Source organism: Emys orbicularis, chromosome 12, assembly GCF_028017835.1.
Source record: "Emys orbicularis isolate rEmyOrb1 chromosome 12, rEmyOrb1.hap1, whole genome shotgun sequence".
Classification (NCBI taxonomy): domain Eukaryota; kingdom Metazoa; phylum Chordata; order Testudines; family Emydidae; genus Emys; species Emys orbicularis.
In genome coordinates this window covers 31873332-31901117 of record NC_088694.1, presented here as the reverse complement: position 1 = coordinate 31901117, position 27786 = coordinate 31873332, and the positions used below count along the sequence as shown (strand labels likewise).

At 46.2% G+C, this 27786-nt stretch overlaps 1 protein-coding gene and 1 non-coding gene across 2 annotated transcripts in view; one reads left to right on the top strand and one right to left on the bottom strand.

The window, feature by feature from the left end:
* The window catches only part of LOC135886963 (rho GTPase-activating protein 39-like), a 141162-nt gene that overhangs the window by 34027 nt on the left and 79349 nt on the right, over nt 1-27786 (top strand). The gene's annotated exons all lie outside the window — the stretch shown is intronic.
* On the bottom strand, nt 20304-20376 carry TRNAT-UGU (transfer RNA threonine (anticodon UGU)). Its single transcript has one exon. It is a non-coding gene; the product is annotated as a tRNA-Thr (tRNA).

Below are 27786 nucleotides of genomic sequence, written 5' to 3'. Positions count from 1 at the left end.
GGGAAGGTGGTGTTATGATGTCGGCATAATGGAGAGCTTTCATGGGTGGGAGAGAAGATGAAGTATTGACATATGAATGACTCAGCCAACATTGATCTAACTTCGTAATGTAGACCAGGCCTTAGTAGAGTTCATTTTCCCCAAATGAAATAAGCTATCCTGCTGAACACACTTTTTGCTGGTACAGCTGCATGTACAGTAGGGCTTTTACTGCATAGAAATGTTGTTTAAAAAAAAAAAACCACACTCCTATCTGACATAACTACACTGGCAAAAGTTTCAAGTGTAGACGTGGCTTCAGTTGCAGAGAGTAGGTGTTAGAGTAACTCTCCCCTATTAAAGAAAATCTCTGCTTGCTAATTCACTGCCATTCAGGTGGGGAGTATGTGTGGGCTGGGCCCTTACAGCTGCTTGGGAAAAGTCTAGAGAGGGAGAACTGAAAGGAACCTTGTCCTTTTTCCTGGTCACAGCCTGATTTTTGACCCTTTTCAGCACAGTTCTGTCTTGCTAGCCCGCAGGTGCATGGAGACCTTTTCTTTTAGCTTCAGGCATCTTCTGTTTCAGTACGCCTGCGGGAAATAACCATGAGACACTGCAGCAGAGATAGTGGGCCACATACTCTAGCCACAGGAGATCCAGGGAAGCCTTGTTGCAACAGCCTTAGAACAGCCCATACAAACCTCAGGGAGTGCTGACGGCCCTCAGGCTCCTGGAAAGAGCTCTTCAAAGAACCAGTCAGCTGGCACATACCAGAGCCGGGGTAGATCCAGAGTCAGAACCAGGAACCGAAGCTGAGGGTCAGAGCCGGGGACAGACGCCACATGCCAGAGCCAGGGTTGAGCCAGAGTTGGAGTCAGCAGTCGGAGCTGGGGGTCAGAGCCAGGGCTGGTAGCCCATGGTCAGAAACAAGGCATAAGGGCAGGAACTGGAGAAGAGGCAAGGATCAGGCAGCGAGCAGGAGCAAGGTGGGAGCTAGGCGCGAGGGCAGGGGCGAGCCAGGAGAAGGTCGGTAGTAGCGCAGGGGTCAAGAAACAGACTTGGAAGCAAGCAAGAGCAGAGTCCAACACAGCAGCTGCAAGCAGCACCATTGCTCAGACAGCCCAACCCAGTCACTTCCTGGCTTAAGTAGTGGGTGCGAGCCAATCAGGCAACTGCAGGCCTAGGGATGCTCTGATAGGATTTCCTTTGGGGCCGAACCTTTCAGGATTATGAGGTACTGCTTTACCCATCTCCCTTGATGGCAACACGGGAGTGTCAGAGATCTAGGGCCTCCATAGCCTTGGGTTCTAGACCCTGGTTCTTACAATAGCTGCTGCTAAGTATGTGAATGTTTATTTGAACCCCAGCTGCAAGGTTTTTATTTCACTTTCTGCAATTCTCAGTGTGGGTTGTGATTTGAAGGGAATATTTGGTTATGCAGCATGTCTTTTCACCAGCCTATGGAATCCCTCGCTGCAGCAGCCCAGAGTCCCATTCTGTGACAGGATTTTAAAGAGGGCTGCATAACTGGGATGACCACTAATGAAATTTTGTAGTTCTGCAAACTGATTACCCATCTTACTGTGTCAAGCTTCATGTTGCAGGGCACAAGCTGATCATCTAAAGGCGTTGTGTAGCACTGCACGCGTGCCATGACAGGTCTTTTTTCCTTCCCTCCCAAGCATTAAATGCTGGTTACTGCCTGAGGCAGGTTGTTATGATGATGCATTATTTGTTCAGCGCCAGCAGAGTGCTTTGTGACAAGTCCGAGAAGGAGGGGCTGAGATACGGCATAAGCAATCAGAAGGTGTGACAAATAAACAAAATGTGGAACACCTGGGTTTTGTTGTGCATCGGATCATACTTGACAGATTATAATGGTCTCTAACTATGAATGTGTTATAAGAATCTTGATCCATTGTGTAACTCAAACAAACCTGTTTTGCAGTCTGGTACTGATTGGGCTGTGGGTTTTGAGGGAGGCTCTTGCCTAGGCTTCTGGTGGGGCAATTGATTTTTAAGAAGTGCTGAATACCTGCAGCACCCATTGACCTCACTTGGAGTTATGAGCATTCAGCTGTTCTCAAAACAAGGCCCTAAGTGTCTCAAATCAGGCATCCAAAAAATTGGGAACACACAATTAGCAGCCACTTTGGAAAATTCTGGTGTAAGTGACTTGTCCAGCTCAGGAAGTCAGTAGCAGAGTCAGAGCTGGAGCCCAGTATGCCCCAGTGTAGTGCCTTAAACACAGGACCGTGCTTTCCTTCTCTCCCTCCCTTTTCCTCATTCATGACACACCTCCCTACATCCTTGCCAGTGAGCTACAACATCTCTGTAGTAGACTAGCCGTGGAACGTTAGGAATCTGTGTCCCTTGTTCAGGTAGGTGATGAATGTGAGCTTGTGATTAGTGCAACGGTAACAGACATGATAGCCTGCCCCTTGCTGTGACACTCTCTTTCTTGGGGGTTTCTACACTGCAATTAGACCCTGGTGGCTGTCCCGTGCCAGCGGACTTGGGCTCCGGCTCCAGGGCTGTTTCATTGCAGTGTAGACGTTTGGGCTGAAGCCTGAATGTCTACACAGCAATTAAACAGCCCCACAACCCAAGCCCTGTGAGCCTGAGTCAGCTGGCACGGGCCAGCCGCAGGCGTCTAATTGCAGTATAGACATACCCTTGGTGGTAGTGTAAGAATGTGATTTCAGTGTGGCCTGTTAGAGACCTGAGTTCTATTCCCAAGTCTGCCAGAAATGACTTTATGTAATCTCTCATTTACTGTAATCTTTAAAATGGGGCAATGGCTCTTGCCTGTCTCCTAGGATAGGGATACAAGACCTTGTTCAGTAATAGTGGCTGTGATGTGCACCAGTGAGTGGAAAAGGTGAAGCTTCAACTCATGGTCTCCTGGCTCCCTCCCGAGTCTAAAGAACATTTTAATTCTCCCTCTCTCTCTTCCCTCCTTCAAATATTGCTAGACAGGCTGGTGCCGCAGAACAAAGAGCCTAGCTCAGTTGTGACAGAACATCTTGTGAAATGTGGTACACTTGACCGTGTCCTCAAGGTCTTTCCATCTAAATAGACTAACACCAAATGCATTGAGAGACCCAGAGGGAGATTCTGTTTTGAAGTTTAATAATTGTGTGTGTGTGTGTGTGTGTGTGTGTGTGTGTGTGTGTGTGTGTGTGTGTGTGTGTGTGTGTGTGTGTGTGTAAAATATATACATATACACATACACACACAGCCAGTGGATGATGGCATTTTTACCAATGTGGGTTAATATTGAGAAGGAAGTTGAAAGAAGGGGGGTGTGACCGGAGTCTGAGAGGAGCCACACTGAGGTTACTTAATTAGGGCAAACGGCAAAGAATGGAGCAGACAATCCCCAAAGCTGGTGGTCATTCCAGTACTTAGATCCACCAAGCTAGCCTCAAATAGCGTCTATAATACCTTCCTGGTTATCCAGAAGCCAAAACACAGTTTCCTTAAAGCAACCGAGCCTTAGGCCTCCATCCAGACACCCAAGTCAAATATGAGGATTACTGAAAATCTTATTAATCATATAAGAAAGTTCTACCAATCCCAAAGGATCGGACACATTACCTCCCAGGTTAATGACTATTTCAGATCTTACCCAAATACACGCTTACAGCCAATTGTTATTAACTACTAAAATGTATTAAAAAAGTAAAGCGAGAGAGTATTGGTTAAAAGACCAGTATACATACAGACATGAGTACAGTTCTGAGATCAGATTCATAGTAGAGATGGTGAGCTTTGTAGTTGCAAAGAGTTCTTTCAGAATTTGTCCATAGGTTATAGTACAATGTTCATATTCAGGGTGATCCAGATGGGACTGGAGATCTCAGTTTTATGACTCAAGCTGCCCCTGCATAAAGCATCAAGCAGATCTGAGATGAAAGGATCAGGACCCAAGACACCTTTATACAGTTCCAGGCCTTCTCTTGACAGCATGGAGTCCTTAGGCGAACAATAGGCAATCATGGAGACTTTGAAATAGACCTGTTTCCTAAGCATCTCCAGTAATTAGCTACATCGATTAACATAAGGCAATTGCCTGTTTTCCACCATTCACAGGTGATTTGCTATACATTTCAAAGAGATATGAATCCAGTAATATATTTACAATTTATTTAAATGTTAAGATCTCCTTTTGATCTCTGAATTAATAGAACACAGCATAGACAGGAACTCTTTGGTTACATTGTTAACCTCACACAAAAACATAAACGTTATCTTATAATATGTCCTTAGCGGTTGAATTTGGGTAATTTATCCTGCAGGATGCTTAACCCTTTCTGGCCATGTGTCACAGGTGGTGTCTGCTGTACTGGGATAGGGGTTTTGTAGGGGTAGCATGGAAGAGGGCATTCAAACTAGACAAACACCGTATTAGAGAGACCAGTGGTCTGATCTGATCAGCAGGAGGTTTGTTTCTGGACTAGAGGGTCCAGGAGTCTGATCTGTTACAGCTGTGCTGTGTATTTGTTCAGTCACTTAGTCTTTTGTTCAGAGATAAACCTGGAGGAAGGAATGTTTCTTCTCAGAATCCTGGTGTTCCATCTTGGTCACTACCACCATGTACAGCAGTTACTGTCATGACAACTGATAATATCAAGACACAGCCAGGAACTTGTAATGGCTGCAGCATAGATTCTAATATCTGTACTTGTTGTGTGGCTAATAATAACCATTCTCTGTAGCTAGGAAGTGTCTTCGCCCTCTCCCTTGTGTGCTCAATGCATGGGATAGGATCACTGTAAATCAGTCCTGGAGAGAAGTGACACATGGATTTCCTGGAGTTTGCATTGTGGAGATCCTCCCTAGCTGCGCCAGTCCACTCCACACTCTGCAGTTACTTCAAGTGAAGTTGAGTTGGAGCATCCCCCTCTGGGCTATTGAGTAGGAAAATCCAGCTTGATTTTATACAGAACAATACAAACGGATGGCGTTTACTTGCTGTTCCAATCAGGCAGGGAAGTATAAGGCTTTACACTGAGCTAGGTTGGCTCTTGTTTTGTTGAGAAAAGACCTGCAGCAGTTTAAGCATAATGTGGCCTAGTGAGACCCAAACAATCCATCACATTGGCCTTGGTTCCCAGCTGGTCTAACACGGTTGACTTTGTACCCTTTGCTCAAGCACAAAGTTCAGTTTAACTATTTTGACAGCTGTTGAAAATACAGAACCGTGAGTTCTGTGAAAAAACAGCTGTGTTAGTGCACTTGTACAAAGCTCAGGAGCAGGAAGCGGCTCAGAGAGGCTCACCATGGCCAGAATTTCAGAATCCCAGGGTGTAAGGCCTGTGGGGGAGAGAGCCCCAGAGCTCTCCTGAAGCACCCTCCCAAGACTAGCCTCTTAGAGCTTGGGACGTAGGCTTTCCTAATGGGAATCGTTTTTCTGAAGCCAAGAGAGGTTACATCCTAATGTATTGCAGATGGAGCTTGGAGCCACTCCCAGCTCTGCAAGGTGTTTCACTCCACTGGGCCCACCTGGCTTGGACTCAGCCCGTTGCTGTGGCCTGCTGGACCAGCACTTTTCTGGTAGCTCCTTCAGCCCCTGTATAGCTTTAGCTTTTAACAATAATTTTTAAAAGGCCAACGCTTTCAAATGTAGGTGCTGAAAAGAAGTCACTTAAATATCAGCCTAATTCTTCAGAGGTCCTGAGACGTGCAGCTCCTTCAGTGATGGCATCAAGCCTTGTTCCAGGGCTTCCAGCAGCCCTTGAACATCAGCTTCAGTCAGAAGCAGTCTGTCTTCAACACCCCAAAATAGCAAAGGTCACTTGAGGATTATGCCATAGAAACAACTGAAAGACGAAGATTTGAACTTGATAAGAAAGCTGCAAAGCTCTTTTACTTCACCTTCAGGGTAGCACAGAATGAGCAATGTTAAGAAAGGATTGGAGCTCTTTGCCTTCAATATAGTCCTCCGCGCCAATTTAAACTTGCAAGCCCATTACTAGTAGCTGGAAGTGTGAAAATAGAGGGGAAAATCAGAGGAAGAATTAAAGGAATCAACATTGACACTAATACAATATCATTGGTCACTGAGTTGATAATGACTACAAGCATCCGACCACGCAGGGGCGAATGTTTCCCTACTTATACTATTGATTCTGTGTCCAAAAAGAAAACCACAGAACATTGTGTCCAGGTTGCTGAAGGTGCTTCCAAGAATGCAGAGAAAAGTGTGACAAGGAGGTCTTTGACACTTGCATTGACAACAGAAATAAAATGAAAATTATGAGAACTCGTCTGCAACCATTCAAAGCTTCTGGCATCTGGTTGTTCATGAGACTTAATGCTCACTGAGAAACAACTAGTCCTACAAGTCCACAGTACCTTGTCTTCAACCACCATCAGCTTCATGTTTGTTGGACTGAAATAAAGAGTAATTTCCCAGTTTCCCAATGACTCTCAGGAAAATTGTCTCTACACTTGCATGCAGCTACCATAGAATGTTGAAATTTGTACTGAGCATGAGGCAGTGTTTGATTTAAAATACCAAACATACCACACATTTTACAAAATATGAGACGAAAGGCTCTAAACTTATAAAAGCATTTGAATGAAGTGTCAGAGAGACTTGATGTACAGATGATACTACCATCACAGTCTCTCTGGAGAGCTCCTTGATATAATTAATGACAAAGAACTGGAACCCACAAGGACTAAATAAATAAATAAATAAATTAAAAGGTTCAGAGAAGAACCTCTCCATTACTTTGCCCTACTAGCTGATGCCATTTACAGGGTCGTAGGATCTACCCAGAACAGGAAGTGGAAGCTGAAATATGGATGTGGAATGTAATCCTTTCTTCTCTTCTAGCATTTAAAATTCAAGTTCGACGTTTCTATTTCATATCTGTGCCCCTGATTCAGGAATGTACCTCTACTCAAGACAGCATTTAAGCACGTGCTTCTGAATCTGGGCCATTGTTTGTAAAGGAAATTGTTCTACTGGTTATTGCATCAAAACGCTGGAAATCTGCGGCAGTAAAATCAAAGAAGACTAAATGGGTTCTTTTCAATTTTCACTTCTGTCTAGCCCACTCAGCATCAATTGAATGTGTTTTTAGCATTGGTTTGAGCTTTGCCACAGGCTAGGTGCTGAAAAAGCAAATAAACTGATAAAAGCGTACAGGTATCTAGGGGCAAATACAAAGATGGCAGGGGCCTAACTAGTTAGGTTGGGGCCTTATTGTGTATTGTGTTTCATCTACAGAATTGTACATTTTTTTTCATTTTGGGCAATGTGTTCAGCTTTTTATGTATGCAGAAGAAAAGTGTTTCTGAAGTGAATTAGTTATGATGAGTTTATATTGAATTTCATAGACACATCATGAGCTTTTTTACTAGGTTTTCAAGTGTTGGTTTACTCGCCCTCCCTTCCCTGCCCCAGGAAAAGTGTGTTGGGACTGGGGAAAATCACAAGAAGTGACCCATTCCCTCCATACAGAGCTCTTTCTTGAACCAGCTGTTCTCCTTTGGGCCGTGATCAGAGCAGTTGAGATTTAGTCGACTGTGGACTCTGTACGTTTCTTATTGACTCTGGCTCATTGCCAGATTCCTGTTCTATCCCAGCATTGTAGTGGCTAACTTGAGTCACACTTAATAGGCTTGGACAGTTAATACTTTCAAGAGCTCCTCTGCATTTGTTCCTACTTAATTTTTTTTAACAAAGCAGACAGGGACAGCTGCAACCTGAGAGATTGCCTGAAGACTGAAACAGCATAGGAAAGTTGTGATGAAAACAGAGTTATCTTTGTTTGATGCATTTAACCACCAGTGTCTAGTGGACTTTGCTGATGGAGAAATAGCCAATTCCTTTCTAAACTATGTCAGTGGGTTGTATGGATTTTCAAGGGGCTCTGTGTCTTGGCTTATCAATGACTGGCAGCCTTTAAACTTAACAAGACAGAAGGCCATTATTTTGCTAATGCCATATGTTTAAAAATGTCACTGCCTTAGATGGGTAACTTTCCATTCTTATTCTGAGGCTCTACAGCTTTTTGCCTCAAGATGAGGTTGTCTTTGTGGGAGTGCACCTGTGAAAACAACCGGCACCTAAAGTAATATCAGGTTTGGTGTGTCAGTTACACACAGTAATTGTGTGGTTGAGTCCCCATCTTACCATTATAATCTCGGTAACTCAAGGTATGTCTACGCTGCAATTAGACACCCGTGGCTGGCCCACGCCAGCTGACTCGGGCTTGTGGGGCTCGCGCTGCGGGGCTGGGTAATTGCAGTGTAGAGTTAAGGCTGGGACTGCAGCCTGAGCTCTGGGAGCCTCCCACCTTGCAAGGTCCTAGAGCCCAGGCTCCAACCTGAGCCCGAATGTCCACCCATAGCCTAAAAGTTCTGCGAGCCTGAGTCAGCTGGCACTGGCAGCCGCAGGCTTTTAGTTGCACTGTAGACCAACCCTCAGTCCATCCCACCCCCCTTTGCCCCCTGCCATCCCTTGCAGCTTCCTCAGAAAAGCTGCTTTCTCCCTGAAGTTACTCATGCGTGTTCTCTAACGGGAGAAGAATTTGTTGTCGTGGGTTCGGAGGTTAATGAGATTGAGGTGCCTGGGTGATCTACAGGTTTGAACTGTTGGAGGGGGTTTGCTCTCAAAATCTAGGAGACAACGAGTTTAGCCTCAGGTGGGGTGGGAGCTTCTCGTTCTGTCCCTCCCTCCCAGTCCAGAGGGGCGGGAAAGGCTACAGAGGCAGCATGCTGAGCTCTGTGGAGGATGGAGCTCACTGCCAGTGGGGCTGTGATAGCCAGCAATGGAGGAAGCAGTGTCATCAGAGCAGCAGGCCCTCTGCAACACGAGTCTCCTGCCTGTGTGGGAGACTGCTCTCCTTTGGCTGCTCCAGGCTGTGTGCTGTCTGGAGCATTATTCTCTGGGGGCTGGTAGTGCTGCCTTTTAGTTAAGGTTGCCCAGTGCCGGGGCCGGCTCCAGGGGGCGGCAAAACAAACAAACAAACAAAAAAAAAGCCGCGGCAGCACGATCGCACCATTCCACTCTTCGGTGGCAATTTGGTGGCAGGTCCTTCGCTCCGAGAGAGACTGAGGGACCCGCCGCCGAATTACAGCGCCGCAGACCCAGACGTGCCGCCCCGATAGCGGCCGGAGTGCCACCCCTTGGTATTGTCCGCCTCAAGCACCTGCTTCTTCAGCTGGTGCCTGGAGCCGGCCCTGTTTCCCACTTATTCTGTAGCTACAACTGTCATGCTTCCCCACTCCTTCACAATTCTGCAGTGCAATTTCCTTTGTTCCCCTTGCTTTTATCCATAATGGCTGTTCAGTAAAACCACTTTTCCCTGGCTGTTGGAATTGATCTGCAAAGGGATTTATTAAATGCAGCATTTGTCAGAGCTGTTTTTTAAAAGAAGATATTTAGCCCACTTAAGAACATAAGAACATAAGAAAGGCCGTACTGGGTCAGACCAAAGGTCCATCTAGCCCAGTATCTGTCTACCGACAGTGGCCAATGCCAGGTGCCCCAGAGGGAGTGAACCTAACAGGCAATGATCAAGTGATCTCTCTCCTGCCATCCATCTCCATCCTCTGACGAACAGAGGCTAGGGACACCATTCTTACCCATCCTGGCTAATAGCCATTTATGGACTTAGCCACCATGAATTTATCCAGTCCCCTTTTAAACATTGTTATAGTCCTAGCCTTCACAACCTCCTCAGGTAAGGAGTTCCACAAGTTGACTGTGCGCTGCGTGAAGAAGAACTTCCTTTTATTTGTTTTAAACCTGCTGCCTATTAATTTCTTTTGGTGACCCCTAGTTCTTGTATTATGGGAATAAGTAAATAACTTTTCCTTATCCACTTTCTCAACATCACTCATGATTTTATATACCTCTATCATGTCCCCCCTTAGTCTTCTCTTTTCCAAACTGAAGAGTCCTAGCCTCTTTAATCTTTCCTCATATGGGACCCTCTCTAAACCCTTAATCATTTTAGTTGCTCTTTTCTGAACCTTTTCTAGTGCTAGAATATCTTTTTTGAGGTGAGGAGACCACATCTGTACACAGTATTCGAGATGTGGGCGAACCATGGATTTATATAAGGGCAATAATATATTCTCAGTCTTATTCTCTATCCCCTTTTTAATGATTCCTAACATCCTGTTTGCTTTTTTGACCGCCTCTGCACACTGCGTGGACATCTTTAGAGAACTATCCACGATGACGCCAAGATCTTTTTCCTGACTCGTTGTAGCTAAATTAGCCCCCATCATGTTGTATGTATAGTTGGGGTTATTTTTTCCAATGTGCATTACTTTACATTTATCCACATTAAATTTCATTTGCCATTTTGTTGCCCAATCACTTAGTTTTGTGAGATCTTTTTGAAGTTCTTCACAATCTGCTTTGGTCTTAACTATCTTGAGTAGTTTAGTATCATCTGCAAACTTTGCCACCTCACTGTTTACCCCTTTCTCCAGATCATTTATGAATAAATTGAATAGGATAGGTCCTAGGACTGACCCTTGGGGAACACCACTAGTTACCCCTCTCCATTCTGAGAATTTACCATTAATTCCTACCCTTTGTTCCCTGTCCTTTAACCAGTTCTCAATCCATGAAAGGACCTTCCCTTTTATCCCATGACAGCTTAATTTACGTAAGAGCCTTTGGTGAGGGACCTTGTCAAAGGCTTTCTGGAAATCTAAGTACACTGTGTCCACCGGATCCCCCTTGTCCACATGTTTGTTGACCCCTTCAAAGAACTCTAATAGATTAGTAAGACACGATTTCCCTTTACAGAAACCATGTTGACTATTGCTCAAGAGTTTATGTTTTTCTATGTGTCTGACAATTTTGTTCTTTACTATTGTTTCAACTAATTTGCCCGGTACCGACGTTAGACTTACCGGTCTGTAATTGCCGGGATCACCCCTAGAGCCCTTTTTAAATATTGGCGTTACATTAGCTAACTTCCAGTCATTGGGTACCGAAGCCGATTTAAAGGACAGGTTACAAACCTTAGTTAATAGTTCCGCAACTTCACATTTGAGTTCTTTCAGAACTCTTGGGTGAATGCCATCTGGTCCCGGTGACTTGTTAATGTTGAGTTTATCAATTAATTCCAAAACCTCCTCTAGTGATACTTCAATCTGTGACAGTTCCTCAGATTTGTCACCTACAAAAGCCAGCTCAGGTTTGGGAATCTCCCTAACATCCTCAGCCGTGAAGACTGAAGCAAAGAATCCATTTAGTTTCTCCGCAATGACTTTATCATCTTTAAGCGCTCCTTTTGTATTTTCATCGTCAAGGGGCCCCACTGGTTGTTTAGCAGGCTTCCTGCTTCTGATGTACTTAAAAAAACATTTTGTTATTACCTTTGGAGTTTTTGGCTAGCCGTTCTTCAAACTCCTCTTTGGCTTTTCTTATTACACTCTTGCACTTAAGTTGGCAGTGTTTGTGCTCCTTTCTATTTGCCTCACTAGGATTTGACTTCCACTTTTTAAAGGAAGTCTTTTTATCTCTCACTGCTTCTTTTACATGGTTGTTAAGCCACGGTGGCTCTTTTTTAGTTCTTTTACTGTTTTTCTTAATTTGGGGTATACATTGAAGTTGAGCCTCTATTATGGTGTCTTTAAAAAGGGCCCACGCAACTTGCAGGGATTTCACTTTAGTCACTGAACCTTTTAACTTTTGTCTAACTAACCCCCTCATTTTTGTATAGTTCCCCCTTTTGAAATTAAAGGCCACAGTGTTGGGCAGTTGAGGTGTTCTTCCCACCACAGGGATGTTGAATGCTATTGTATTATGGTCACTATTTCCAAGCGGTCCCGCTATAGTTACCTCTTGGACCAGCTCCTGCGCTCCACTCAGGATTAAATCTAGAGTCACCTCTCCCCTTGTGGGTTCCCGTACCAGCTGCTCCATGAAGCAGTCATTTAAAGTATCGAGAAATTTTATCTCTGCATTTCGTCCTGAAGTGAAATGTTCCCAGTCAATATGGGGATAATTGAAATCCCCCACTATTATTGGGTTCTTAATTTTGATAGCCTCTCTAATTTCCCTTAGCATTTCATCATCACTATTACTGTCCTGGTCAGGTGGTCGATAATAGATCCCTAATGTTATATTGTTACTAGAGCATGAAATTTCTATCCATAGAGACTCTATGGAACCTGTGGATTCGCTTAAGATTTTTACTTCATTTGAATCTACACTTTCTTTAACATATAGTGCCACTCCTCCCCCTGCACGGCCTGTTCTGTCCTTCCGATATATTTTGTACCCCGGAATGATTGTGTCCCATTGATTGCTCTCAGTCCACCAGGTTTCTGTGATGCCTATTATATCTATATCCTCCTTTATCACAAGGCACTCTGGTTCACCCATCTTATTATTTAGACTTCTGGCATTTGTGTACAAGCACTTTAAAAACTTGTCCCTGTTTATTAGCCTGTCTTTTTCTGATGTGCCAGATTCTTTTTTATGTGGCTGTTTATCATCTGATCCGGCCCTTACATTATACTTTTCAGTCCTCTGCTCCTGACTATAACCTGGAGATTCTCTATCATCAGACTCTCCCCTAAGGGAAGTCTGTGTCCGATCCACACGCTCCTCTGCAGCAGTCGGCTTTCCCCCATCTCCTAGTTTAAAAACTGCTCTACAACCTTTTTAATGTTTAGTGCCAGCAGTCTGGTTCCACTTTGGTTTAGGTGGAGCCCATCTCTCCTGTATAGGCTCCTCCCATCCCAGAAGTTTCCCCAGTTCCTAATGAACGTGAACCCCTCCTCTCTACACCATCGTCTCATCCACGCATTGAGACTCTGAAGCTCTGCCTGCCTACCTGGCCCTGCGCGTGGAACTGGGAGCATTTCTGAAAATGCCACCATAGAGGTCCTGGATTTCAGTCTCTTCCCTAGCAGCCTAAATTTGGCTTCCAGGACATCTCTCCTACCCTTCCCTATGTCATTGGTACCTACATGTACCACGACCACCGGCTCCTCCCCAGCACTACACATAAGTCTATCTAGATGCCTCGAGAGATCCGCAACCTTCGCACCAGGCAGGCAAGTCACCATACGGTTCTCCCGGTCATCACAGACCCAGCTATCTACATTTCTAATAATCGAATCTCCCATTACTAACACCTGCCTTTTCCTAGAAACTGGAGTTCCCTCCCCCGGAGAGGCAACCTCAGTGCGAGAGGCAACCCCAGAACCATCTGGAAGGAGGGTCCCAACTACGGGAAAGTTTCCCTCTGCTCCCATTGACTGCTCTACTTCCCTGGGCCCTTCTTCCTCCTTAACAGCACAGGTGCTGTCTAAGCGGAGGTGGGACAATTCTACAGTGTCCCGGAAAGCCTCATCAACAAACCTCTCTGCCTCTCTCAGCTCCTCCAGTTCCGCCACCCTGGCCTCCAAAGTCCGTACATGGTCTCTGAGGGCCAGGAGCTCCTTGCACCGACTGCACACACATGCCACCCGTCCACAGGGCAGGTAATCATACATGCAACAGTCGGTGCAATAAACTGGATAGCCCCCACTCTGCTGCTGGGCTTCTGCCTGCATTGTATCCTAGTTAGTGAAAGGGTGGTTTACAGAAGGAAGTTTTGGAATGTGGTTTGGTTTATAGGTTTTAGGGGGGGGCCACGGGGATGGGGTTACGGCTGGCGAGGGACTCCCACTCCCTTCCCACTCCCCTTCTAAACTCCCTCCTCTACTTGCTTTACTCAAAGGGAATATTTGTGTTTAGGCTTGTGCATCCAGTGTGCCTTCTGGTGGTTAGTAAGAGGTAATAGATCACAATGATTCCACTGAGGTCATGGATTAGTCCAGGAAAGGAGAGACGAATTAGGTGCCCCATGCTAGGAGATTCCCTATGCATCTACCAGAGGGGGGGAAGAGAAGAGATGGGAGGCAGGGAAGAAGTCGGTTCAGCCTGCTTATGGAGCTACAGCAATAACTGCAGTTGTGTATCCCCACTCTATCACTGAATTGTTTTCTTCGTAACCAGGAGTCAGAGTCTATTCTATTCACGTTCTTAAAACAATGCCCATCCCTGACTTATGTGAGCCCTGGGGCCTTGACAATTTGTCCCTTATGGACTAAACTCATTCCTTGGATTTAAGAAAGTTATGTTAAATGGTCACATTAATTTACATTTTGATAAAACAGCCAAAGTTTTATGGGTGGGGTAAAACATAGGAGTACTGTTAACTTTCTATAGCACTTTATGCTCTAAAAGGTTGGTGCCTAACTCCCTTAGGCTACCACTTTTTCACAGAGGCTTACACATGCTTTATTGGTTATGTTGACTGAACTGTAAAACCCAGCTCAGCCCTTTGGCCCCCACACCAGTCAGCTGACTCCTGGGACAAGGGACCAGGCTGGATCAGAGGTGCTGGAACAATTTTTATAGTGGGGTGCTGAGAGTCAGTGAACCAATCTGTAAACATAGGATGGAAACCACTTCAAGCCAGGGGGTGCGCTTCAGCACCATGGGCTGGAATGGTGGTGGTGGAGGGTCTGGCTGGAGTCAGGGGACAAAGAGATTTGGCTGGGGCGGCGCATGACTACCATGATGGGGTGAGAGGCTGAAGATCCTCACTGGAGTGAGAGAAGATAGGAGCCCAAATGACTGGACAACAGAGTATACGATTCACATAAAGTAGAATAAAAAATAGAAAAAATAATACATTTATAAAAAGTGCAAAATAAATTTAAAATAGTAATGAATAAAATACTAAAATATTAACAGACGTAAAAAAAGTAAAATAATAAAAACTGAAAAATAAAAGAATTGTAAAATACATAAAAACCATAAAAGGGGAAATAAAATAAAATGAAACTTAAAATATATATAAACAACAATAAAATCAAAAAGGAAATACAAGTAAAATATATTAAAAAGGTAAAAATATAACTATTAAGAAAAAACACACACACAAAAAGAAAGAAAAAAGAAGTACAATTGTAAAACCGAGGGCGAGAGTCCATGGGGCTTGTGCTCCTATATCATAGGTGAGGAGCTCTGGTGTGTGCCCCCGTGTCCCCCTCTCTGCCCCCCATGTGGACGGGGCTAGACAGCAGTCTCACTCCGGCCATGCGGCCACCCCAGCCTGGGAGTGAGGGGCGGCGCCCACCTAGCTTCCGGACCCACAGACAAAGCCCAGGGGGAACCACTCCCATTTATACTTGCTGGACACAAGGCTCTTGCTCGTGTTGTATAGGAGGCTAGGAGACCTCCCTGTTATACACTGAGCAATGAGGGCTCCCTCCGTGTGGGGCAGAGGTGAGACCCTGCGCTCCAGGGACGAGGTATCTGGTGGACAGACCCCACCGGAGCGGGGAATGTCGGCAGGCGCAACTCTGCCTTGGACGGAGTCATCTCCACTTGAGCAAGCGAGACTCCCCGCAACTGCCAGGCACCTCTTCCGTCAGTGGACGGTGACCCTGACTCCGGGAGAGACCCCCGGGAGAGCGAGAGAGAGACGGGGTGTCCCTCGGCTGGGCCCCCTGGGGCGAGATTCAGCCCAGCCGCAGCGGGGTACACAAGGTACTAGGTGGAGAGGGGAAGGAGAGAGAGAGCCAGGCTGGAGGCCTCCGGGCTCTGCTCCCCTCTCTGCACCAGCCTGAGTCCCCCCACTCAGGGCTTTTCCCAGCGTGTACCCAGCTCACACAACCTTGTGACACGGGTCCAGGCCAAGCCTTCGGAATGAGGGGAGAGAAAAGGGCAACGCTGCCTCTGCCCGGGCTGTGCAGGGAATCACCCCGCCCGCCTGGAACTGCCTCTGCGGACACAGCGGGGATTGTAGCTCATTGAGACTTCCAGAGCCTGGCCCTGTTGCGGTCACACCATGAGGGAGAACAGAAACACCCGCCTTTAAAATTCAACTGTATCTGGGGTGACCCCACCTGTATTTCAAGTTCCCTAATAGAGGACACTGCTGCGGGGGGGACCTCGAGGGGGTATTTCGGGGTGCTGGAGGGGTGTGTGTGTACTGGGAGATGGTATTTGGGAGGTGCTGGATGGAGTATTTGGGGTGTGTAAGAGCAGGGGCGCCTCTCAGGACCGGGGGACCTCCCGCAGGCATGCCGCCGAAGGCAGCCTGACTGCCGTCCTCAGGGCGACTGGCAGGCTGCACCCCGCGGCTTGCCGCCCCAGGCAGGCGCTTGCTGCGCTGGTGCCTGGAGCCGCCCCTGCCCAGCGCTTCCTGTTATAAGACCCTGGTTTCAGTTGCTGATAACTTTGACAAACTGAAACGATTTGGGCTGAAATTTCTCATATAAGGGTGTTTGCCTGAGGCTGTGTTTTGTTTTGTTTTTGTTTTAAAGTTTCAGCTAAAACAGTTCAGCTATGTCTCAGAGTAAGGTTGGGAAAATGTTATTTTTGCTCATGTTAAAAAAAACGACTTCCCTTTTCCTTTGAGAAGCTCCAGTGCTTCCAGGCTTTGGAGAAGGGACTTGGTGTCAAGGATTTGCCTTGTGCTGTCCTTGAGAAAATATGCCCAAATTTGGCCAAGTTACAAGTCCCAGCAAAATCTCATTTTGCACATGCTCAGTAGAGACGGGTTAGAGTTTGGCTGCTAAGTTCCCTTATGATTCTATCTGTACTGGGCATGCTCCATTCCCTCGCAGTGCCTACCAGACTGCATGTGCTGTCCCCACAGAGGAAGCTCCATCCCACAGGGGCTAAGCATGACTTTCCCTGCAATTGCTGCTCCTAGCTGCCAGGTGCTATAGTGTTACAGGGGACAGGAACTGACAGCAGAGAGACTGGCTCTCCTGCTGGTGCCCAGGTAGCCTGAAGGAGGAGGAAGCGGCCTGACTGGAATGCAGAGGGGCTAGGAATAGGGTAGGGTGATGGCAGAGAATGCAGGGCACTGGGAAGGGGGAATTAGGAACTGAAAAGTGGGGAACAGGAGCAAAGTGAGGCAGACAACTGGGATGGGGGATAGGAACAAAGCAGGGGAGGATGAGCAGGAGCCATGGAGTGGGGAGGAACCATTGACAGGAGGAGCCAGAGGAGTTGGACAGTAGAAGAGTGGGCAGGGTCTGGGGAGAGTGAATTAGGAGCAGAAGAGGACAGGGAGAGGTTGGGAGATTGGGGCAGAAGAATCCATGACTGCTTACAAAACCTGGGACTGAATTCGCTACTCCTGAGTCTCCACGTTCCTCTGCTATCAGCACATATCATCGGGTACCTCCTCCCCCGTTAGTGGCTGGTCCACAAAGAGGATGACAAGCTACTCCTGCTACCAGTTACTCCATTAGCGCTACTGGTAGAGGACTGTGCTGTGGATAGATGACCGGTGCTCAGAGGTCACTGTGGTTCTATGTGATGAAAAAACAAACCTTACAATTTTTAAGTTTTCAAGAAATGTCAGAAACTACATTAACAAAAAGATGTTAAGTGTTCAGGTCGCAAAGTTGAACACTCAAAAGTTAGGAAATGCCAGAGGCAACCTTAATTTGGCCCCCCTGTGCATAAGCATTATGATACAGTCTTTAGTTCAGGGGTAGGCAACCTATGGCACGCCTGCCAAAGGTGGCACGCAAGCTGATTTTCAGTGGCACACACACTGCCTGGGTCCTGGCCACCGGTCCAGGGGGCTCTGCATTTTAATTTAATTTTAAATGAAGCTTCTTAAACATTTTAAAAACCTTATTTACTTTACATACAACAATAGTTTAGTTATATATTATAGACTTATAGAAAGAGCCCTTCTAAAATGTTAAAATGTATTACTGGCATGCAAAACCTTAAATTAGAGTGAATAAATGAAGACTCGGCACGCCACTTCTGAAAGGTTGCCGACCCCTGCTTTAGTTACATGATCAGATACAGTAGAACCTCAGAGTTACGAACCTCTTGGGAATGGAGAATGTTTGTAATGCTGAATAATACATTATGGTTGTTCTTTCAAAAGTTTACAACTGAACATTGACTTAATACAGCTTTGAAACTTTACTATGAAGAAGAAAAATGTGGCTTTTAACCATCTTAATTTAAATGAAACAAGAACAGAAATAATTTCCTTATTGTAAAATCTTTTTTTTAAACTTTCCCTTTATTTTTTTAGTAATTTACATTTAACACAGTTCTGTACTGTAGTTGCTTCCCCCCCGTCTCTTCTGGTTCCATATGAGCTGTGTGGTTGACTGGTCAGTTCGTAACTCTCAGGTTCTACTATACTATTGTCCCCCCTCTCATTCAGTGCACAGGATGGACCTGCTCTGGGAATGTATCAGGGTTGTGCAGTGAAGGAGTACTCCTGGGGGAATTCTGCGCCACTGTGCACATGCATAATTTATGTCCCCCGCAGATTTCTTTGCTTCCCTGCAGAAAAATGACTTTCTGATGGGGAAGCAAAGAGAAGACACAATAACAATCATGAGACCCTCCCCAGCAGTATGTTTCGGGTGCCCAGAGCAGCCGGCAGAGAGGTAAATCACTGTGGGGTAGGGGGTGAGACTGGGGAAGACCCTGATGGAGGCCCCTACCCTGCGTCAGGCTCAGCTGCTGGTCCTAGATGGACTGGAGAGGACTGGACTTCCTCTTCCCCTGCATGGCATCTGGGGCCGTGTCAAACCCACCCCCAGATTTCTCCCCCAGCTGTAGGAAGCTCTGCAAACTCTCCCTCCCCCCCCGTGCTTCCTGCACCCATCACTCCTCAACTGCAGGGAGAGGGGTCACTGTACAGGGAGCTGCTCCCGAGTCTGCCCAGCACCGGTGCATCCAGACCCCCTCATACCCAGACCCTCCCACTGAGCGTCACCCCCCCGATGTGCCCCACTCCCCCTGCACCTGGGGGACGAGCCACCTGCATCCCCACCCTACCAAGCCCCAACCAGCTGCACCTGGAGCCCCACCCCACAGAGCCCCACTCCCCCAGCATCTGGAACCCCCTATTGAGCCCCCCATGCCCAGACCCCCCCACACTGAGCCCCAACCACCTTCACCTGGACCCCCTTGCAGAGTCCCATTACCGTTGCACCCACAACCTCCCAACAAGCCTCTGTCCATCCAGATCCCCTCCACTGAGCCACCTGCACCCAGATTGCCCCTCATAGAACCCTCTCAACCCACACCTGGATCCCCCCACACTAAGCCCCTCCACACTTGGATCCTGCTGTGACGTTCCACTGGTGTTATCTAGACTGGTGATCTGCTAAGTCACTCCAATCCTTGACTCTGGGAGCCAGCCTTACCCTGCTCTGCTGTGAGAACTCCCACTCCTGGGCTGTTCACGCACAGCCTCTGGCATGTAAGCTGCTTGGATTGTGCAACCGAATGACACTAGCCAATATCTCTGGTCCCAGACACAACCTTAGGAACCTCCGTCTTGCAGTGTCCAGTTATGCCTGCTGGACGCTGCAAGCTTATATGAGTTTGTCAATTTAACAAAGAAATTGATATGTACCAGGCTTGTTATCCCAAGGGGAGTCTCTGACACACTTCAAACCAAACGCACTGCTTCAGGTAGAATAAACAAACACAATTATTTAGTACAAAAGCTAGATTTTAAGTGATTCTAAGTCAAAGCACAACAAGTCGGATTTGGTCAAATGAAATAAAAGCAAAACGCTTTCTAAGCTGATCTTAACACTTTCAGTGCCCTTACAAATTTAGATGCTTCTCACCACAGTCTGGCTGGTTGCCCTACAGCCAGGCTCTCCCCTTTGATCAGCGCTTCAGTCGCTTGGTGGTGGTGGTGTCTGTAGATGGAGGTGGAAAAGAGAGGAAGAGCATGGCAATCGTCACTCCCTTTTATCATGTTCTTTCTTCCTTCTTGGCTTTGCCCCACCCCCTCTTCAGAGTCAGGTGAGCATTACCTCATCGCAGTCCCAAACTGGTCAAGGGAAGGGGGGGTGACTCACTTGAGAGTCCAACAGATCCTTTGTTGTCACCTAGGCCAGTGTCCTTTGTTCCTGTGAGGCTGGGCTTTTTGTCCCATACATGCACTGATGAGGTGTGAACTGCCCTTCTGTTCCTGGAGAGTTTTGCCTGGGCTTGTTTTAAGCTATGAGGACACACTTTCAGCCTCATAACTATATACATGAAATTACAACAATGCTCAGTGCATCATTTGCCTTCTGAAGACACCCGACATGACAAACTTTGCTTTGGATACCACACAATCATAGAATATCAGGGTTGGAAGGGATCTCAGGAGGTCATCTAGTCCAACCCCCTGCTCAAAGCAGGGCCAATCCCCAACTAAATCCCCAAATGGCCCCCTCAAGGATTGAACTCACAACCCTGGGTTTAGCAGGCCAATGCTCAAACCACTGAGCTATCCCTCCCCCCAACACACTCTGACCATACAAATTAACAGACGAGGCCCCAGTGAGACTTGAACTCACGATCCCTGGTTTACAAGACCAGTGCTCTAACCCCTGAGCTATGGAGCCACAATCATACATACAATCATATTATAAGGATGAACACGGGGGTGCAGGGTGTTCCCCCAAGATACAGAGTGTCACAGCTGCCTTGCTGAGCCTGCCGGCCGACACCTTATGCACCTGGCACGGAGGTGTTTCTGGGGCAGGCCCGGTCCTTGCACTGTGTCAGGGTTGGGTGCAGCCTCCCCACTGAGTCTGTGTCCCGGGGGGGTTCACAATGATCTCCCACCTCTGTGAAACCAGTGGCCTGTGCTCCCCAATGCCATGCTGGAGCCTCCACATTTATTTGACAATTTGCAGAATTTTAAAATATTGTGCACAGAATTTTTAATTTTTTGGCGCAGAATGCCCTCAAGAGTAAAGGAGGCAGTTATCTGTTGTCATTCTACCTCATCTGTTGGCAGAACTTGCAGGGTGTGCAGTGAATGAGGCAGGGATTACACGAAGAGTGAGTTCAGTCTCATGGCTAAGGCAGTTACACGGTGCCCTGGAGAACTGGTCCTGATTCAATCACAGAGTTCATGTGTGGTGCTGGACAAGTCACTTAAACTGAGCTGGTGGTCACCGATTGCGTTTTCCTCATTTTCTGAGTGCCCAATTTGAGACCCTGGGTCTGTTTTTCAAAAGTGGTGAGCACCCACAGCTGCAATTGAAGCCAGTGGGATCTGTGCCAAGGGCGCCAGAACCTTTGTAGAAGTGGAGGGGCCAAGGCCAAAGTGGCCGGGGAATTAAAATACTATTTAAAAATCCCACAGAGCACAACTGTAATGTAAATAACCAGAATGCAAAATGTAGCCACATTATAATATTTAAGGTATAATTATAATATGAAGAAATGATAAAAAATAAGACAACTTTAATTATAAATATCGGACTGCATTTTATTTTTGCACTTCATGTATTGTACTTCCCTTGCATTTATCATTTTACTGCAGATACTCCACTATTAGTACTGCACTATTAGTATTAGTATTTACTGAACTGTAACTTGCAGTTCTGTAACATTACAGCCGAATCGTCCTTGTTTCTATATAATGCATATTTTAACAATTGTAACCCTAAATTGTAAATCTCCTTAGAAAAAGGCGTCCGCAAAATAAATAAAAATAACAATAAACAACTTTGACAAGAGGTAAACGTGTCCCATAGAAGAGCTACCATATAAAATGATTTTTGTAATGTTTTATATAAAATAATATCAAAAATCTATTTGTTTATTTTTAGAAAACCTAACGAATGCCATCATCAGGCTGTAGCAGATAGAAGCAATACAATATCTATTAAGCAAAACATGTAAACTTAATGCAATTTTGATCATGCGATTATTTAGGATTGCTGTGGATAGCTAGGAATGCATCCGATCCCATGTCATAGTGTATCTTGACCTTTAGCAGTATGATCATGTTTTTCCCACAGCGCATATGGTTGCCTCTGGCATTTCCTAACTTTTGAGTGTTCAACTTTGTGACCTGAACACTGGTGAGCTGTGCTCTGGAAAAAACAGGTCTTGGTCATCTCAAATGGGCACCCAAAGTTAGTGGACACTTTTAACCTTAATCTCTCTGAGCATTAGTTCCCTGTCTGTAAAATGGGGATAATACTCCCTCACCTCACAGGGGAGTTATGAAAATACATTTTTTAATGTTTGTGACGCACTCAGATACTATAGCGATGAGCATGATAGAAAAACTTATAAGGAAATGAATAGCTCTGTCCTCAGAGCACGTTTTGAATAATATGCAGTAAAATGAGCCCCAGCGCCACTCATTGAACAACAAGGATAGAGCAAAATATTATATAGCGACTCATGCAGTGAGCACCGTCCATCCTGTACACTCACTGGGGCAAGAGTCCTGTGGAAAAAATAGTATATACGTGCATAATTAAAGGCTGTATCCTAATGCATATGCATTAGGGGGCTGAATTAAGGTTGTGCAGAGTTCTTCATTGAGCCATCTGCACTGATGCCCTAGACTTTTTTCTGATCTGATCCTTTTAATTTAGAACCTAGTAAGCTGTGAATAGTTCTGTATTATTCCCTTCAGTGTGCATGCCCTTTGCATGTTTGTCAGTCCTGAATTGCATCTGCCCTTTGGTTGCCCATTCACCTACCTTGGTTAGGTCGGGTTGACATTCCTCACAGTTAATAGCTCTGAGTCATCTGCAAATGTTTTCATCTAGTTGTTTATTATTCCTTGTGTGATCATGAATGGGTCTCTTTACTAAGCATTCCTGAGGCTCCTAGACTGCAGTGTTCCCTTTCCTGGCTGTCCCACGTATGTCCTTCTGGGTTCTGGCTGCCTGCTCATTTGAGAGATGCTGCTGGTGGTGCCCGCATCGTCCTCTGTAGTCCCAGCTCTGATCCTCTTGTTCCGAAAGAGATAGCATTGGGGATCTCCCCCTTTTCCCCTTGTTGGATGGGGATCAGCCTACACTGCAAAGTTAGCTGTAAAAGTTTTAAGTAGTTTGCAGCTGTGCTGTCTTGCTGGTTTCGCTAGTTACACAGGCAGCCTGTTCCAGAACAAAAATGGTAACAGTCAGTTGTGTAGCTGTGGCTGCAGAATCCTGTTCTATTCCCAGTTCACAGCTCGACTGATGTGGGCCAATGCCCAGTCCCTGGAGCAGTTGCATACATTATGTATGATATAGGGCTGCCGATTAATAGCAAACTCATGTGATTAACTCAAAAAAATTAATTGCAATTAAAAAAATTAATCACGATTAATCACACTGTTAAACAATACAATACCAGTTGAAATTCATTAAATATTTTTTGATGTTTTTCTACATTTTCAAATACATTGATTTCTGTTACAGCACAGAATACAAAGTGTATAGTGCTCACGTTATATTATTATTTTTATTACAAATATTTGCACTGTAAAATGATAAAAGATACTTTTCGATTCACCTCATATGAGTACTGTAGTGCAATCTCTTTATTGTGAAAGTGTAATTTACAAATGTAGATTTTTTTTTTTTGTTACATAACTACACTCAAAAATAGAACAATGTTAAACTTTAGAGCCTACAAGTCCACTCGGTCCTACTTCTTGTTCAACCAGTCGCTAAGACAAACAAGTTTGTTTACGTTTACGGGAGATACTGCTGCCCTCTTCTTATTTATAATGTGAGAAAGTGAGAACAGGCATTTGCATGGGCACTTTTGTAGCTGGCATTGCAAGGTATTTACGTGCCAGATATGCTAAACATTCATATACCCCTTCATGCTTCGGCCACCATTCCAGAGGACATGCTCCCATGCTGATGATGCTCGTTAAAAAAATAATGAATGAATTAAATTTGTGACTGAACTCCTTGGGGGAGAATTGTATGTCTCCTGTTCTGTTTTACCTGCATTCTGCCATATATTTCATGTTATAGTAGTCTCGGATGATGACCCAGCACATGTTCATTTTAAGAACACTTTCACAGCAGATTGACAAAACGCAAAGAAGGTACCAATGTGAGATTTCTAAAAATAGCTACAGCACTCGACCCAACGTTTAAGAATCTGAGGTGCCTTCCAAAATCTGAGAGGGATGAGGCATGGAGCATGCTTTCAGAAGTTTTAAAAGAGCAACACTCAGATGCGAAAACTACAGAACCTGAACCACCAAAAAGGAAAGTCAACCTTCTGCTGGTGGCATCTGACTCAGATGATGAAAAAGAACATGCGTCCGTCCGCTGTGCTTTGGATCATTATCGAGCAGAACCCATCATCAGCATGGACGCATGTCCTCTGGGAATGGTGATTGAAGTATGAAGGGACATATGAATCTTTAGCGCATCTGGCACGTAACTATCTTGCGACGCTGGCTACAACAGTGCCATGTGAATGCCTGTTCTCACTTTCAGGTGACATTGTAAACAAGAAGCGGGCAGCATTATCTCCTGCAAATTTAAACAAATTTGTTTGTCTGAGCGATTGGCTGAAGTAGGACTGAGTGGACTTGTAGGCGCTAAAGTTTTACATTGTTTTATTTTTGAATGCAGTTATTTTTTGTACATAATTCTACATTTGTAAGTTCAGCTTTCATGATAAAGTGATTGCACTACAGTGCTTGTATTAGGTGAATTGAAAAATACTATTTCTTTTGTTTTTTACAGTGCAAATATTTGAAATAAAAATAATAATATAAAGTGAGCTCTGTACATTTTGTATTCTGTGTTGTAATTGAAATCAATATATTTGAAAATGTAGAAAACATCCAAAAGATTGAAATAAATGGTATTCTATTATTGTTTAACAGCGCGATTAATCTCGATTAATTTTTTTAATCGCTTGACAGCCCTAGTATGATGTTTTGTCAGAGCCGTTTCTAATCTGCAGGACGCTCTCATTCTTGGGCTGTTCTTCTCTTTGCACCAACGGCCCAGGCAGCAGCTGCCAACTCTCAGCCCATTCCCCTCCTTTAGGGCCTTCTTGCTAATGCTGAGAGGAAGCACTGAAGACAGTGGTGGTGGTGCGGGGAGTTCGGCTGCATCCTTGAGCTAGTCAGAATACCAGTGATGTGATGTTCCTTGTGAGAGTGGGGAAAGAGTGGTTAGCATTGATCCGGTCCCCTGGGGATTTAGGGGGGTTGTCTTTCAGACTTTGCCAGGTGCACCCCCAGTGATTTACCACGGCCTGAAAGCTGCCAGCGGGCCCGTGGTGCCCTCAGGTTTATTTGTCCTCGTACACTGTAATCCACACCAGGGATTCAGCCTTCCCAGAGCCTGTGGCCCCGTCTACACTAGCACATTTTACCTGTGCTTACAGTCCTGTGTGCTGACACAATGCTAATCTGGACTTTTGAGGTAGGGTTGCCAACCCTCCAGGATTGTCCCGGAGGCTCCAGGAATGAAAGATTGTGTCATGTGATGAAACCTCCAGGAATACATCCAACCACAGTTGGCAACCCTATTTCTGAGGTCCATGTAGAACGGGTCAGCAACCTTTCAGAAGTGGTGTGCCGAGTCTTCATTTATTCACTCTGATTTAAGGTTTCGCATGCCAGTAATACATTTTAACGTTTTTAGAAGGTCTCTTCCTATAAGTCTATAATATATAACTAAACTATTGTTGTATGTAAAGTAAATAAGGTTTTTAAAATGTTTAAGAAGCTTCATTTAAAATTAAATTAAAATGCAGAGCCCCCCGGACCGGTGGCCAGGACCCGGGCAGTGAGAGTGCTGCTGAAAATCAGCTCGCGTGCCGCCGTCGGCACGTGTGCCATAGGTTGCCTACCCCTGATGTAGAACAACATGTGTTCACCGGGGCTGTTAGCTGGGTGTGGTTAAGCCCTATGGGAAGAGGGACCAGAGGTTGGGTGCTCAGGACTCAGGAGCCCTTTGTTCAATTCCTGGCTCTGCTATGCACTTCCTGTGGGACCTGGGGCCAGTCACTTTGTCTCCCTGTGCCTCAATTCCCCCTCTGCACAATGGGGCTGATAGCACGGCAGGGGTGTTGGGAGGATAAATCCATTAAAGATTGTGAAGTGCTCAGATACTGTGGTGCTGGGGGCCAGATAGGTACTAGCTAGAGCCAGCGCCGTGTTCAAAGATACCATTTCCTAATGTAGATGAGGCCCGTTGGTCTGGAAACAACCATCTTAGCTTGGGAGTGCCCTGGAAAGTGCATCTGAGATGTCACCTCCCTTTAGAGAGGGGGAGCAGCTGTGTGGCTCTGACCATGACCCTCAGAGATTAGGGAGCTTACTGTTGTCTCATGAAGGCATTAAGAGGATTGGAGGCTGCCTGTTGGCTGGTGGGCAGGATCCTTGCAGAGCAGTGGAAGTAATGCTGCTGTCAGACTAGTTCTTGTGGGCTTGCTGACTCTCTTGAGTATTTGCTGCCTCCTGCTCTGAAGCTGTGCGTGAAGGGCAAGCAGCCGCTTTGTCAGTCTGCTGATAATGCTTCCCTCGCTGCCTAATCCGTGCTGACATCGGCGTCTGCCAATGGGAATCCTTCCCCAGAAGTTTTTTCCTTGTTTGGTGGAAATGAGGGAACAGTGGGAATCTCCTTTAATGTTTAAGAGGAAAACTTTCCAGACAGTTGCCCCTGCCTGTGAGGAGGCATCTGTTGAGCGCCTTTTCATCTCCTGATGTTTCGGGTCACAGGATCACAGTGCCCTCTTCCCAATACAAGAGGAATTCAGGGAGTGCATCTAGCAGTTAAAGCAGAGCTCCTCAATTCTACTCCTGACTCAACTACCTCTGGGGAAGATGGGGTGGCGTTAATGCTTGGAAAGCGCTTGGGGATCCTCGGATGAAAGGTGCCATCTAGGGGCCCAGGAGTGTTGTTGAGTACATCTTGCCACGTTTGCACAGGAAATGTCTTGGCATGCAGAGGAACTGAGTTGTAATTACCAAAAGATCATTAGTTTGCGAGGTCAGATTGCTGCTGTAGCTGAGTGCATAGCTCCTTGTCAGGAATGCACAGCAGTGCTTGTGATCCAAGCTGTAATATTTTTTCTAATAATTTCTCGGTGAGGTATTGTTAAACTTGCTGTATATTTTCTATGCTAAATCTTTTTTTGGCTGGACAGGAAAGAGCCAGGATGTGGGCTTCGGAGATTCATTTCAATGGAGGTACAGTATTTCCAAAAGCCCAGCTTTGGAATGGTTCCCAGGCTTTTGAAAGCAGTGAACCTGCAGACGTACCCTGGGGGCAGCTGGCGCTTGTTGCTCTGCACGGCATAGCATGCAATTAAACTGAGGCTGGATGGGAGCAGAGTTGGGCTGGGTTCATCTTTGTTTTCCTTACTATTTAGACACCCAGAACCCGAAGAATCGGCCTCTGTGAAAGCTGGTCAGTGTGGCAAAGGGGCTGAGGTTGAGTGCTTGCTGGCGCTGCCTGCCCCTCTGGCAGTCAGTCCCAGATTGGGGCAGTGCGCCTGGGAAGGTGAGGGAGGGAGGCTACTTTGCTGACTGTCGGTCTGAAATGCCCAAGCCCTGAAAGGCCAAACGGCTCATCTCAAGGTTCACTGAGCTGAGCAGGCGCCATGGCCTGGGGCAGAGGAGGCTCTAGTGGAGGCACATGGGAGATTGGGGCTTTTAATCTTGCTGTAAAGTCAATGAGGAATAAGCCTTTGGGCCATGTGCTGCCTTGTCTCCACTAGGCCTGCTTGAGGGTGGGCTCCAGGCAGCAGCGGCCGTGGTAGTAGAAAGCATTGTCCCGTGAGGTGGGAGCTGTCCTTAATGCCCTGTGCCCTGCCACTCAGGGCAGCCCCAGGAGAACCTGTCCTGCTGCTCCAGGCCCTGGGCAGGGGGTGGGTCCCCCAGCAGGAATAGGGAAGCTTGGTCGTCCTGCCCCCTAAGACTTTTGGGCTGCCCAGGCCACATCCAGAACAGCCTTTCCCGATGGGCTGTTGTCCGTGGCCTTTGGCCCTTAATAAAACATGAGGCAAGTGGCTGCAGCCTGTGTGAGGGTCTG